This window comes from Lissotriton vulgaris, chromosome 11, assembly GCF_964263255.1.
Source record: "Lissotriton vulgaris chromosome 11, aLisVul1.2, whole genome shotgun sequence".
In the NCBI taxonomy this organism is placed as follows: Eukaryota; Metazoa; Chordata; class Amphibia; order Caudata; family Salamandridae; genus Lissotriton; species Lissotriton vulgaris.
In genome coordinates this window covers 28290617-28304931 of record NC_141699.1, presented here as the reverse complement: position 1 = coordinate 28304931, position 14315 = coordinate 28290617, and the positions used below count along the sequence as shown (strand labels likewise).

General features: G+C 50.5%; 1 protein-coding gene across 1 annotated transcript in view; it reads left to right on the top strand.

Annotated features, from left to right (window-relative positions):
- PIWIL1 (piwi like RNA-mediated gene silencing 1) overlaps window positions 1-14315 on the top strand; it is a 1696151-nt gene that overhangs the window by 614304 nt on the left and 1067532 nt on the right. The window lies entirely within an intron of this gene.

Below are 14315 nucleotides of genomic sequence, written 5' to 3'. Positions count from 1 at the left end.
AGCGATACCTGAGTTGGCAAATAACTGCGAGGATTATAAGGCACTTAAGAGTATATGGTATGCGTTATCATGGAACAGCTATTAAGACTTGGTTCCGCAAGCTGCAAATGGGCTCAGCTCATGCCAGAGCACCATCTCACATAATTCCAAGCACTCTGCCTTCAGGATTGTCAAGGCCTGCCATAGGAGTGACTGATGGGGATATATGTGTCCATTTTAGGGTTAGATATAGGTATACTATATCTAAAGCAAAGGGTGATTACACCACCTTGCCCCAGCTGTCGTGCAGCCAGTTGTGTCAGATTTAGATGGCCAGCCAGGGGTGGCATAATACATGTTGCAGCCCCTGGTAGGCCCTGAGTACACCTATGCCCTGAGTTACAGGGTCTGATAAGGTGGCCCAGTACCAATTGGTAAATGCACGTTCGAGGCATGTGGGCTGCTGAATTCATATCTGTGCATAGATCGCCACCTAGTGTTGGGTCCGGATGATTGCACATTGTTGTCCTGGAAGAGTCTTCGAAGTATCACGAGATAGGTGGCTCCTCCCCTGGACTACAGTGCGCATGGGCATCGACTCCATCCCCAGATTGTTTTTTTCCGCCATTGGGTTTAGATGTGTTTCGGTTCCCTCTGTCGGAATCGAAAGTTAAACAACTTTCTTTGCTCGAGACCAAAAGGTCTTTAGGACTCGCGTCGGTATTGTCTATCGTTCGGGTTCGTTTGTTTCATCGGCTCCGAACCAACACTGCCCTTCCGCGTGCTTCCGGCGCGGACGGGCCTACACGACGCTCCAACTTACTTCATCATGGAACGAAGTCCATTTAAACGGTGCCCGGTGTGTGCATCGAAGTACCCACATATCGATGTGCACCCGGTGTGCAATAAGTGCTTGTCGCCGGACCACGACGAGGCCAAGTGTATGGCCTGCTCCAAGTTCCGGTTGAAGAAAACACTCAAGCTCCGACGAGCTGCGTGACTGCAGGCCCAGCGATCGGCACCCCCTCCGGCAGACATCTTCGACACGGAGGATGTCGGCGACGACGCTATCCAGGATATCTCTGAATCTAATCCGGCGTCTGAGGTCGAGGAGGACTACGACGCAGAAAACGAGGATTTCGATGAAGTCGTCGAGGAGGTAGGGGACGACGACGGGGCCCTTGCCACCGTGGAGGATAGCTCGGACGAGGAGCTTCCTCAAACTGACTCCGGGGCCAGCCACCATTCTAAGGCCCAGGCCAAGGGATCGCCTTTGGGCCTTACCCAAAGCCTTGATTCCCGTCCCACGGCTCCGCCTTCCGGCCCGGCCACGGACATTGATACGGCACCACTCCCGGTACAGAAACCGAAAGTGAAACCGTCGGTCTCGACGCCGAGCGTATCGAAACCGAAAGCGCTAGTCGCACTGGGCGAGTCGAAGACTTCGGAGGCCTCGGCGCCGAAGAAATCCAAGATGGCCGTCGACCTCAAGGGCCACGCCAAAATGGCCGACCCGAAGACTACTGTGTCGAAGCCAAAGGTTAAAACAACCGACGCAGCGGCATCGGCGCCAAGGATGGTCGACGCACTTAAAAGTCGCATCGATACCAAGAAGGTCGACGACCATAAGAAGGCCACTCTCGACCCGAAAAAGCGTCAGGACGACCCCAAGTCTCTCACTGCCCCGCTTCCACTCGACGAGGCAAAGGGGGCATCTGCGTCGGCTCCGAAGACTGCGTCATTGGTCGCCGTACAAAAAACGGCTTCAGAAGACTCTCCCGAGCCGGTGCGTCCCTCCGCCTCGTTCACTAGGAAGGTCACGGAGTCCCTTCAACGTATTAGGGAGGGGCCTGCAGCAGTCGAGCCGAAGGACCCTGTGCCGCCCAAGCCTCTTCTGAAACCGGCAAAGACGCCAAAGCCGATTTCTGTTCACATTGCCGCCTAAGACGGCGCCTAAGGCTTTCACAGCAAAACCTGGGGCCGGGATGCCCGTGAAGATATCTTAAACGCCGAAGGCATCGGTTGGTTCCAAGCCCACTGCACCAACCGCTGGCAGAAAAAGAGCGTCGTGAGGTGATCATCGACGCCAACACAGGCAAGCTCTCTCTCCTTAAAAGGAAAATAACCCATGAACCACATTTGGAACATTTCCAGATTCCACTTAAGAAAAAGATGGACTCTGCTGGTGCCTCTGCCTCTATGGAGCCTGTCTCACCACATGAACATGAACTTTCTCCCACTCACTCTAATGTTGAGGAGGGTGATGGCGACAACGAGGATGAGTATTCCTATCCAGTCTACTCAGACCCAGAAGATGTCACTGAGCCATGGTCTGCTGGCGGCGACCCTGGGGACCCGCATTCAGGGCAGAAGCCTCGGCTCTTCTCAGCCAAAACTTCCCCAACAGAAGACTCGGCAGCTTTCAATGCTCTAATTGAAAGGGCGGCAGCCAATCATGACGTCGATCTCCATGCAGACCCAGTAGACGTCGATTTTCTCTTAGACACTTTTTCAGTCGCTGAGAAGACTGTAAAAACTTTGCCAATGCTAAAAGGGGTGTTGAAACATGCGGCAGAAGTCTTCAAGGAGCCCACCCGGGCAAGAGTCATCAACCCACGTATCGACAAAAAATACAAAGCAGCGCCCACTGATCCGACTTACATCAAAGGACAGTTGCCTCTGGATTCCCTGGTTGTCTCCAATGCACGCAAAAGGGCCAACTCACAAACTACGGGTGATGCTCCTCCCCCAGACAAGGAATCAAAAGTATTTGAGGCTTCGGGGAAAAGGGTGGCTGCGCAGGCAGCCAACATATGGCGCATATCCAACACACAGGCGCTACTGGCGCGTTATGACAGGGCACACTATGACACTCTAGAGACCCTTTTACAGCACTTACCCGATCAATATAAGGAAGCAGCAGAAATGTTGATACAGGAGCGGAAGCTTATCACCAATGCTTCAATTAAGTGCGCTCTGGATGTGGCTGACACCGCCTCAAGAGCAATTAACACTAGCGTTCTACTTCGTAGACATGCATGGCTCAGGATATCCGGTTTCAAACCAGACATTGAGACTACCATCTTGAACCACACAGTCAACCCAGACCACCTGTTTGGCCCAGAGGTTGATACCACCCTCGAGAAGATGAAGAAGGACACCGACACTGCAAAGTCTATGGGTGCCTTGCAGTCCCAGCAGTTTCGGGGTGGTTCTTTTTGTCGCTCCAATAATAGGCACCTCCAGGGGTCAACTGTCACAGTCGACGCAATTCTACAAGAGCAACACCCATCCTTCCTATACCAACAAGGGTCGGGGTGGATACCGTGGCAACAACGTCAAAGGCAGAGGACGTGGAAATAACAGCTCCAGGTCCTCCACCGCCAACAAACAGTGACGCCTTGTCATTGCCCCCCGACCACGCAACACCGGTCGGGGGGAGACTCCAGCAGTTCCTGCCCGTGTGGAAGTCCATCACCACGGACAGGTGGGTCAGATCTCTTATCCAACACGGTTATTGTCTGGAGCTCACATCCACTCCACCCAACATACCCCCAAAGAGCAGTCCTATGTCCGGTGAGCACTTGCTGCAGCAGGAAGTCAATGTCATGCTGCAAAAAGGAGCAATAGAGCTCGTGCCCCTGCAGGAAAAAGGTACAGGAGTTTACTCCCTGTACTTTCCGATTCCAAAGAAGGACGGATCCCTCAGGCCCATCCTAGACCTCAGACCTCCCAAATTTTACATTCTGTCAGAACATTTCTATATGCTCACGCTGCAGCAGGTTCTCCCACTGCTTCGGCAAGGGGACTTCCTAGCAACTCTGGACCTCAAGGATGCGTACTTCCACATTCCACTGCATCCTTCACACAGAAAATACCTCCGGTTCACCATTCAAAACCAGCACTACCAGTTCAAGGTTTTGCCTTTTTGGGTCACCACAGCGCCCAGGGTTTTCACAAAGTGCCTGGCGACGGTGGCGGCGCATCTGAGACGTCAGAACATCCACGTCTACCCCTATCTGGACGACTGGCTCATTCAGGCGAAGTCGGCCCAGCAGTGCGCCAACCACGTGTCCCACACCATTCACCTTCTGCACGATCTGGGGTTCTCACTGAATTACCCAAATTCCCATCTCCAGCCCGCCCACGTGCGGCAGTATCTGGGTGCTACCATAAACACTCCGGCGGCCACAGCACAGACAAATTCAGTGAGAATCGACAGCCTTCAGTCGCTGATACAGAAATTCAGACCGCAACACTCACTTCCAGCAAGAGTGTTCATGCAGTTGATAGGCATGATGGCCTCCTGCATCTCCATCGTCCCGCACGCGAGACTACATAAGTGTCCGCTTCAGGAGTGCTTAGCACGTCAGTGGACTCAGGCTCACGGGCAGTTAAAAGACCTAGTGTTGGTGAGCGGTCGGGCATACAACTCTCTGCATTGGTGGAATCCACAAAACCTTTGCAAGGGCCGACCGTTCCAAGAGCCTGTGCCACAGATTATCCTGACAACGGACGCTTCTCTCCAGGGCTGGGGAGCGCATGTACTCCAATACACTGTGCAGGGACTATGGACACTGCAGCAAAAGAAGATGCACATCAATGTACTAGAACTGATGGCGATCTTCATGGCCTTGAAGGCATTCAAAGTACATCTGTGCAACAAGGTCGTGTTGATCCGGACGGACAACATGACGGCCATGTACTACATTCAGAAACAGGGGGGCACTCACTCTCCGCAGCTGTCTCATCTGGCTCAGAGCATGTGGAAGTGGGCCATTCAGAGGAACGTTTTCCTCATGGCAGAGCATCTCCCAGGCAAGGACTATCAGATGGCGGACCTGCTCAGCAGGCACAGCCACCAAATGCACGAGTGGGAGATACATCCATCAGTACTCCAACCGTACTTCCAAAGGTGGGGTCATCCAGAGATAGACCTGTTCGCCACAAGGGAGAACGCAAAATGCCAAAGCTTCGCCGCCAGGTTCCCACACCCACAGTCGCAGGGCAATGCGATATGGAAGAACTGGTCAGGCAGATTTGCGTACGCTTTTCCCCCAGCTCCTCTGATTCCGCTGGTGGCACGCAAACTCAAGCAGCACTCAATGACTCTCATCCTGGTTGCTCCAACTTGGGCTCGCCAACCATGGTACACCACGTTTCTGGAACTGTCCGTGGTGCCGCATCAAAGGCTGCATCTCACACCCAGCCTTCTGACGCAGAGCCATGGCGACATTCAGCACCCAGACCCGCAACAGCTCAACCTGGCGATCTGGCTCCTGAAGTCCTAGAGTTTGGCTACCTCAACCTTCCTCCCAATTGCATGGACATCATTCGGGAGGCTAGGAAGCCCACTACTAGAGCCTGTTATGCAGCGAAATGGAAGCGGTTTGTCATCTATTGCGCAAACCACAACATTGATCCACTAGATGCTTCTATTCAGAACATCATCTGTTACCTGTTCCATCTATACAGGTGTAATCTGGCATGTACTTCCATTCGCATTCACCTGTCTGCGATGGCCGCATACCTCCAAAATAGACAGCACCTTTCACTTTTCAAGGTGCCTGCCATCAAAGCATTTCTGGAAGGCCTCAAAAGAGTCATTCCACCGCGGACTCCACCAGCTCCTGAATGGAACCTCAATGTGGTTCTTACAAGACTGATGGGTCCTCCTTTTGAGGCACTACATTCCTGCGAGGTTCAATTCTTGACATGGAAAGTGGCTTTCCTTGTAGCAATTACATCGCTACGGAGGGTTAGTGAACTGCAAGCCCTCACAATCCAAGAGCCTTTCTTCCAAGTTCATGCTAATAGGGTAGTGCTCCGCAGTAACCCTAAATTTCTACCCAAGGTTGTGTCTCAGTTCCACATCAACCAAACCATTGAGTTGCCGGTTTTCTTTAAAAATCCGGAGTCACTGGCGGAGTGGATGCTCCACACCCTTGACGTTAAACGGGCCCTAATGTATTACATTGATAGGACCAAGGATTTTAGGAAAACTAAACAGCTTTTTGTTGCCTTTGCACCACATCACAAAGCTAACCCTATTTCCAAGGCTGGTATTGCTAGGTGGATCGTGAAATGTATTCAAATCTGCTATGCAAAGGCAAAACGCACTCTTAGCATTCCACCAAGAGCCCACTCCACCAGAAAGTTGGGGGCCTCTATGGCTTTCCTTGGAAACATTCCCTTAGAGGACATATGTAGAGCAGCCACATGGTCTACCACACACACGTTTACCAAGCATTACTGTGTAGATGTGCACTCCAAACAGCAGGCAGCTGTAGGGCAAGCTGTTCTCAAGACACTTTTCCAAACTGCTGCAGCTGGCACGGGCGGCCGCTGCAAATGGAGGGACTGCTATGTATTCTATGCACAGATATGAATTCAGCAGCCCACATGCCTCGAACTGCAAATGCTATTTACCAGTATGCATCTGTTCTTGGCATGTAGGGCTGCTGACATTCATATCGCCCGCCCTCCTCCCCGGCGCCTGTAGCAGCTGCGGTGTTCACATACAATTTCATGGCATGGTCATCATTCACTGAGTTTCACTCCATCTTGGCCACAATGGCTAAAAACAATCTGGGGATGGAGTCGATGCCCATGCACACTGTAGTCCAGGGGAGGAGCCACCTATCTCGTGATACTTCGAAGACTCTTCCAGGACAACAATGTGCAATCATCCGGACCCAACACTAGGCGGCGATCTATGCACAGATATGAATATCAGCAGCCCTACATGCCAGGAACAGATGCATACTGGTAAGTAGCATTTGCATTAAGGTACACGTGTCAATTTAGTGAGAGAACAGCTAGGCTGTGGGTCTGATTAGCAGGCCCACAGCCAGGGAAGTCGTAAACCAGTGAAGCAAAAAGCAAAAATCTGGGGTGATCATAGGATTGCAGACCCTACTCTCCTACACACCTCACCACTCCTAACCAGTGCCTGTGCGCTCCATCAATCTTGGCAAAATTGTCTTGCACCTAATTTTCACATTTAATTTACTTTAAACCTGTAGTAAAGTAGTACTACAAGTATCTTAAGGCCTGTAAATTAAACACTACTAGTGGGCCTACAGTTTTCATTGTGCCACTCTAGCAAGTTGCACTTAAAACGACTCACATCTGCCTCTGCAGCCTATTGTAACGTTTTAAACTGCCGTTTGAAACTGGATAAATAAATATTTTGCCTAGCCAAAACCTTTCTTTTTAATAAATACAAATCACCTCTTAGGTCCCTGTAGGAGAGTAGGGTCTGCAATCCTATGATCACCCAGATTTTTTGCTTTTGTTTCACTGGTTTACGACTTTCCCTGGCTGTGGGCCTGCCAATCAGACCCACAGCCTAGCTGTTCTCTCACTAAATTGACATGTGTACCCTAGGTGCATTATCCAATTGGTACTGGGCCACCTTATCAGACCCTGTCACTCAGGGCATAGGTGTACCCAGGGCCTACCAGGGGCTGATGCATGTATTATGCCACCCCTGGATGGCCATCTAAATCTGACACAACTGGCTGCACGACAGCTGGGGCAAGGTGGTGTAATCACCCTTTGCTTTAGATATAGTATACCTATATCTAACCCTAAAAATGGACACACAGATTCCTATCAGTCACTCCTATGGCAGGCCTTGACAATCCTGAAGGCAGAGTGCTTGGAATCGTGTGAGATGGTGCTCTGGCATGAGCTGAGCCCGTTTGCAGCTTGCGGAACCAAGTCCTAATAGCTGTTCCATGATAACGCATACCATATACTCTTAAGTGCATTATAATCCTCGCGGTTAAATGCTATCTTTGGTATTGCTTTATCAAAACATGTTGAGTAAGGTGTCATACGAATTGGAATACTAACCCCTCGCCAATTCTGGCGACGGGGTTAGCATTCCACCCTTCTAGAGGGACACGACATGTATGTAACTGTGAACCCCGGTTAAAGTTAACTGAAGCCTCAGCTCCACAAAATGGATGCTGCCACCACAGACACGAGTCTGACCTCCTGCTGCTGGGAGTCCTTCCAGCGAGGAGAGCCTGGACAAAGGGTTTCCTGTCAGGGGCGGTGCTAGCACCATCCCAGACAGGGTTTTGTGTATCCTGGGTAGGCAGGGCTTTACAGGCAGGTGACTGCTGAGTGGCACCCCGGTGCTCACTACGCATCTGCCGGCTAGAACCAGTTCCAGGGGCACACCAGCCCCTGGCCTGGGGAAAGTCTGGCACGGGAGAGGGGTGTAACCACCCCTCTTCCTGGTCCCACCCCTAAGGCAGGACCTAGTCGCGTACCCACCCCTTTCTTTAGGATAAAGGCAGGAGCGGGGACCCTTCCAAATCAGATCATCTTTGGAATCAAGACACGACTTTCTACGAAAGGACTTCAAGATTTCTTCTTCAAGATTCTCCCTTGTGACTAAGGAGTAGTCACCCTGCATCCGCAGGCACCATCTTAAGAACACTGCGGTCTGCTGCAAGTCCTTCCTCCGGAATCCGACTGCCCAGCTCGACGAGAACCGGCTTCCCTGGCACCTCTGACCTCTACTCACCTCTACAGCTAAGCTGAGAACCGTGGGTGCGTTGAGACCTCGAGGGACCGGCCATCTTCAAGACTGCAGGACTTCTTTCCAGCACGACCGCCGAGGGATCCTCTGGTGAGTGCTTTGGGGTCCGAGAAGCCCCGACCCTGAGCAGCTCCAGCACCGAAGTTCAGCCTCCCAGCATCTCCACGATCTGCGTGGGACCCTTCTGCTTTTTGCTGCTCACCGCGTTGTTTGGCTACTAGCCCGCTGGCTTGTGGCCTTCTTAACGACGCCCGATGACATCACTGCTGCTGGTCAGTTTGCTCCAGACTGGCCCTTGCTCCCTTCCAAAAAAGGAGCACCCCGGACCCTCCTGGTCCACTCCAGACGCCATTTTGAGTCCACCACGTGGGCTTGAATTAGCCAAGACTTGTTGCCCCAATCCTGGGTCCAGTGACGTCGACAGCTTCATCCATCGTGGGACAGCTTGCACCTCCATCCTGGTCGCCGACAACGCCTCCTGGTCCGTGAGATCTGCAGAGCACAGCGTCGCCCACTCACCTAGTCTAGGTGACTACCATCCGGTGCCCTCCTGGTGCCACCTGACTACTGGCTAGTAGTCACGAACTTGGTCCCCTCTGCTTTCAGGTGTCATCTATCTTCAAGATCCAGGCTTGGATCACTTCGAACTCTCTTCACTGGTCGCCTGCCAGCATCTTTCCTTCAGGCTCCTGGTTCGTCTACGAGGATTCCCGACGTCTTTTGAGACATATGCAGCTGCAGCCCCTGGGCTAGGTAACTTCGGCATCGGTGCCCCAGCATATCCTCACTATCCAAGGGTCAGGATCCACTGTCGTTTTCTTCCTACCAGGTCGGGTTCGCCCGAGAACACTAACTTTGTGAATTCTAGCTCCCATAGACTTTGTCCCGCATCCCGCGTGAGAGTGCACACTCTGCACCCGAGTCCCTTAGGCCTCCTACTAGTAATCTGAAGGTTCAGTAACGTAGTCCTAGCGATTCCAAAGCCTATTAGTACAGTACTTATCTGCTAGTAATTTCGCATTCCACTTCCATAGTATATGGTTTGTCGTGCCCCTCGGGCACTTGTGTAAATTGTGCTAACTAAAGTATTTTCGTAAGAGTTTTGTTGTGTGCTTAGTACCCTGTCCTCATAAAGAGTACAGGGCTGTTGTGATTCTAATAAATACACTGTTTATTTTCATAACACTTGTGTGGTGTCCTTTCACTTGGTGTTCAAGGGGTATATGTGATGGTATAACAGCTGGCTTAACACGCCCTCTAGAGTTTAGCCCGAAGACTGCTCGTATCAACGCTACTAGGATAGCTGGTCTATAAGGTTGACTTACAACCAATCACCATAAGGGTTGTTTGGACTGATACAAAGTGCTCACTAGAATAGTGAACATTATATATCAGGCCAACTTCTCACAGTCCCCAAGGCTCATAGAGCATGATTTGTATTTGTAGGAAAGAAGGATCTGCTTACATGCTAACCCCCCTCCCTTTTTTGCTGGTGTCACGGTTTTTCTGACTGGGATCCTTCTAATCAGGACACTAGTCACTGGTTTCTCCCTAAATTTGACAGTGGTAAGTACTTTGGTACATTCCCAATTGGCTACTGGTGTACCCTTGTAAGTTCCTAGTATATGATACTAAGGTACCAGGGTCTCCCATGGGCTGCAGCATGTATTGTGCCACTCATGAGACCACTAAAATTGTGACTACATGCATGCCATTGCAGGCTGTGAAAGCTGGTGCTAGCACCACCTATTATAGATAATTTTTCTTATATCTGAGGGCACTGCACTTAAAACCTATGTCACTGTCTTTCAATCCTGAATGCAGGGTGCTAGTTAGAAGTGTGAGGTTGCCCTGCACGAGCAGGACATCCTCTACAAACTGGAATACATTTTCCAGACTTTGTGAGGTTAGCCATTTCGATACATATAGTGTCCATGTGTCAATACGCAATGGGCAACTATATATTGGCCATGCCGAACCTGGGCATGTTTGGTATTTAACATATTTGATTCACTTGTGTTGGATATATAATTCCACGCACCAGGGGGCTCATCTTGGAAGCCCGGAGTGCTCTTGGTCTGTCAGCAAACTAGTGCTGCTGCCAACCCCAGACACAATTCTGCCATCCTGCTGCTGAGCGTAGCTCGAGCAGAGAAGGAAGAACAATAGCTTTCCTGTCACAGGGCGGTGTGACCACCTCCGAAACTGGACTTCATTAATTGGGCTGGGGTTGGGGCGCGTGCCAGCGCCTCCAGGCTGCTTTAAAGGGCACATTTCGGGCGCGCCTTGCATATTCCTGTTTGAGCCAGTTCAGGGAGCCCTTTGCTCCTGCTCTTGCTCGAAAGTGGACAAAGAACATGGGTATGTACTACCATCTTTCCAGACCCTCCTCTGGAAGGGACCCTTGAATTGTCGCAACCCTTTCTCTATGATATTTAAGGGATTACCTGTAGGTGTCTCTAAAGATTCGTCATTGGACAAGATTCAAACCTGAAACCACTTTACCTGTCTGGGCACCTTGGACTTGGCTGGACTTTGCCTGGAGCTACCTGCACCAAAGAAGACTCCTGCTGCTCTTTGGCTCGCTGTTCTGCAAGTCTTCTTTGTCTTCTGTGCCTGTGGTTCATCCAGGTTCCTCTCCAGGCCTGTGGGCAATGAGACACCCGAAGGAATCTCCCTTAGATTAGAGTGAATAAGTCACTCCAGTGCATGTGCAGGCAATGCAACAAAGCTAACTAGTCTGCTGCTCCTGATGTCCTACGGAATCCGAAAGGCTCAGCAACACAGGTGGTTGTTCTGCAACACCCTCGAGGCCAGACCTGTTTTCTCAGCAAGTTTGAAACCAGTACCCCTCATCGAAACCGCTGGAGCAGAACACTTGTGCACTGTGTTGACTTGCTGTTGCCAAGGCTTGTTGGCTCTACTCCAGAGATCTACGAAGTGAGAAGCTGACGTGGTGTATGATGTCCACTAATGTAAGTGTATTTACAACAAGGGGTGGTGAGGGACACCCCCTTTTGTAAATCCACTAATGTAAGTGGGCACCTTGCACTAGTCCAGACAACCCTTATGGTAATTTAGGAGTTCTTAGACAACCTTAGAAAGTGGTGTCTTTGGAGATCCGCTTCAGGCTTAGTCCAGAAGGAATGTTAAACAGCTTGTTTTACCAGAATGAAACCTTTTACTATCGATTAAATGAAAAAGGAGACTCTTTGCCGAGTGTTTGGGCGTGTTGGGGGCTCTGCAAACTACAGGCCCAGGAGACATTGGGGGAAGACAGCGCCAGCCTCATCTCTCCCTTTCCGCCTGTAGCACCAGAAAACCGCTTGCGCCTCGAGGGAGACATTTCGCCGAGTGTTAGGGTGTGTTGGGGGCTCTGCAAACTTCCGGCCCCAGGAAACATCAAGGTAAGACAGCGCCAGTCTCGGCCCTCCCTTTCCGCCTGTAGCACCAGAAAACAGCTCGCGCCTCCTGCCTTGCGGGAGACGCTTCGCCGAGTGTTGGGGCATGTTGGGGGCTCTGCGAACTACCGGCCCTAGGAGACATCAGGGGAAGACAGCGCCAGCCTCAGCCCTCCCTTTCCGCCCGCAGCGTGTCATAAGCAGCTTGTCATCTTCTTCCCGCGGGACGCTCGCGGACGTGCGCTGGGCCATCTGACGCTGTCAGGGGCCCAAAGAAGCTGGGCTGGGCCCCCAATTTGGCTCTTTGATCCGGGTCTAAGGACTAACGGAAGACAAAGGTAACGTGTAACCTGTTTAAAATCCGATTGATAAACTCATTCCTCACAGAATAATAACGTATTGAGTGCTTTAAGATATTAGCTGTCCCCACTGCAAAAATGAGTAAACGGAGTGGGGTAGTTGGACCGCTAGTCTATTTTATTATAAGGGCCGAATCGGTGCTTATACATGAGCTACAGGCAACCGAGAGAAGCCTGTCCTTAGATCTTGTCCCGCTTCAACCGCGTTTGTCACCTGGGGGTACTCTGGACCTAATTTCTTCTGACACTCTAAGATCGTCTACTGTGCCCTTAAGTCCTGATATAGTAGTCACACACACACACACACACCGTCTTTATCCCTTTCTGCTATCCAGGATCTAAGCGCTCCTGCTAGTAATACACGAGGGACTTCGAGCAAGACAGCTAGAGGGTGGACACTGGCTGCTTCAGCACTTGGGGGAAAGAAAAATGGAGCAAAATCAAACCATTCAAAGACCAGATAAAAAACAAAAGACTCTAATACAGGCGTCTTGTGTAGTAGTGTTGGTAGTAGTGGCAGCGGGACAGTCGAAGCTCTGGCATCCAACTCGATTTCCACTCAGACCGAAGATCTACTGGAAAACTGCTCTAATGCAGCCGATAATGGCATTACAATTTTAGACACTTTGTTGGAAGGATTTGAGTCCAGACTGGATGACCTAATGGAGATTTTTGTTGAAAAACTAGATTTATGGAAGAAAATGCTTAAAACAAATATTGTGACGATTAGTACAATATGGGGCGGGGTGGGGAAATTGTTTTGCACCCAGTTTTGACTTCTGTATTAAATGGTCAAATTAATTGTAATGGTGCATCACAATCCCGGAGCACAGATGACCTCATGGCGCCCCCTCAAGCTGTTTTTTGTGAATCATGTGGGAATAGGGGGGCAATGCTAGTAATAAGTGATGACCCTATTAATAGAAGCAGGACGACGTTGGGGAAGGATGGTATGGGCAATCAGAAGGGGGGCAAACACCAGGGCTACAACCAAGAGAGGCCGTCTAAGCAGGGCTTAACGCCAGCTAATGCCACTAATAAGAACAAAGTCTTCGAGGCATGTGGGCTGCTGAATTCATATCTGTGCATAGATCGCCGCCTAGTGTTGGGTCCGGTTGATTGCACCTTGTTGTCCTGGAAGAGTATTCGAAGTATCACGAGATAGGTGACTCCTCCCCTGACTACAGTGCGCATGGGCATCCTCTCCATCCTCAGATTGTTTTTTTCCGCCATTGGGTTCGGATGTTATTCCTATACTCCAACTTTGAAATCGAAACAAAACTTTTATAAAGGCCTAAAGGCCTTCGACGGTATTGTTCTCGCTCTGTACTTCTTGATTCGATCAAGCTTTCCATCTCGAACTGGTCGTTGACGCGGTCCGAGGTATCTATAGTCGCTCCCAGATATTGTTGTATGTGGCATGGTTGTAGATGCGATTTTGGGTAGTTTATGGAAAACCCTAGACTGTGTAGCAGCTGGAGTGTTTGAGATGTGTCTCTTGCACACTGTTGGTACAATTTTGCTTGTATGAGCCAATCGTCTAGGTACGGGAACACATGGATGTGTTGCCTCCTGAGATGTGCAGCTACTGTGGCTAAGCATTTTGTAAACACTCTTGGAGCAGTGGTAAACCCGAAAGGCAAAACCTTGAATTGGTAGTGTTGACCTTCTACTGTGAACCTGAGGTATTTTCTGTGGGCTGGATGGGTATGTGAAAATACGCATCTTTGAGGTCTAGTGTTGGTAGGAAATCTCCTTGTTGTAGCAATGGGAGCACTAAATAAATAATAGCAACTATGATTCGTTTCTTCCATCGCTCCACCCCATAATATCTTCACAACCACCCCTTAGAACTCTCCCTCCCCTAACTCACCAACCCTCCCCGGACTCCTCTTCTGAGCTTTCATCATCCGATTCAGGGATGGGGTCACAAATGTTCCCTCTGTATGTATTCCAGTTGTTCCATATTTTAGACCATTTGCGAGGGCATTTTCTAGAAATATACACAGCTCTCTCTGA